This window comes from Theobroma cacao, unplaced genomic scaffold (assembly GCF_000208745.1).
Source record: "Theobroma cacao cultivar B97-61/B2 unplaced genomic scaffold, Criollo_cocoa_genome_V2, whole genome shotgun sequence".
NCBI classification, from domain to species: domain Eukaryota; kingdom Viridiplantae; phylum Streptophyta; class Magnoliopsida; order Malvales; family Malvaceae; genus Theobroma; species Theobroma cacao.
Window position 1 is genome coordinate 26,007 of NW_017234749.1, and position 1,262 is coordinate 27,268.

Genomic DNA, 1,262 nt, shown 5'->3' on the forward strand with positions numbered 1-1,262 from the left:
GCCTTATTACTTGCTTTAAATGGTTTTATAATCTCATAATTGATTTTAAGTTGAATTTTTTTACATTTTTTGGTTAAAACAGATTATAATTGAATGTTGCCTCAGGAAACGTGAAGCGAAAGCCATCAATTGACATAAAAAGTCCATTTGTAGTCATTCATGCCTTCGAAACCTTATTACTCGCTTTAAATGGTTTTATAATCTCATAATTGATTTTAAGATGAATTTTTTTATATTTTTAGTTAAAACAGATTATAATTGAATGTTCACCTTAGTAAACATGAAGCGAAAGTCATCCATTCACAAAAAAAAGTCCATTATAGGCACTCATGGTGTCGAAACCCTTATTACTAGCTATAAATAGTTTTATAATCTCATAATTGAGTTCAAGCTAAATTTTTTTTGCATTTTTTGGTCAAAACAGATTATGATTGAATGTTTGCCTCAGGAAATGTGAAGCAAAAGCCATCCATTGACACGAAAAGTCCATTTGTAGTCACTCATACCTTCAAAAGCCTTATTAATTGCTTTAAATGGTTTTATAATCTCATAATTAATTCCAAATTGAATTTTTTTACATTTTACATTAAAACAGATTGTAATTGAATGTTTGGCTTAGGAAACGTGAAGCGAAAGCCATCAATTGACAAGAAAAGTCTATTTGTAGTCACCCATACCTTTGAAAGCCTTATTACTCTCTTTAAATGGTTTTATAATCTCATAATTGAGTTTACGCTGAATTTTTTTACATTTTTAGGTTAAAATAGATTATAATTGAATGTTTGCCTTGGGAAACATGAAGCAAAAGCCATCCATTGACATGAAAAGTCCATTTGTAGTCACTCATCCCTTCAAAAGCCTTATTACTCGCTATAAATGGTTTTATAACCTCATAATTGATTTTAAGTTGAATTTTTTTACATTTTTTAGTTAAAATAGATTATAATTCAATGTTTACCTTGAGAAATATGAAGCAAAAGCCATCCATTAAGAAGAAAAGTTCATATATAGTCACTCATACCTTCAAAAGCCTTATTAGTCATTTTAAATGGTTTTATAGCCTCAAATTGATTTTAAGTTCAAGTTTTTTACATTTTTGGTTAAACAGATTATAATAAATATTTACCTATAGAAACGTGAGGTGAAAGCCATCCATTGGTAGGAAAAGTTTATTTAAAGTCACTCTTGCCTTTAAAAGCCTTATTAGTTGCTTTAAATGGTTTTATAATCTCATAATTGCTTTTAAGTTGGATTTATGTTCA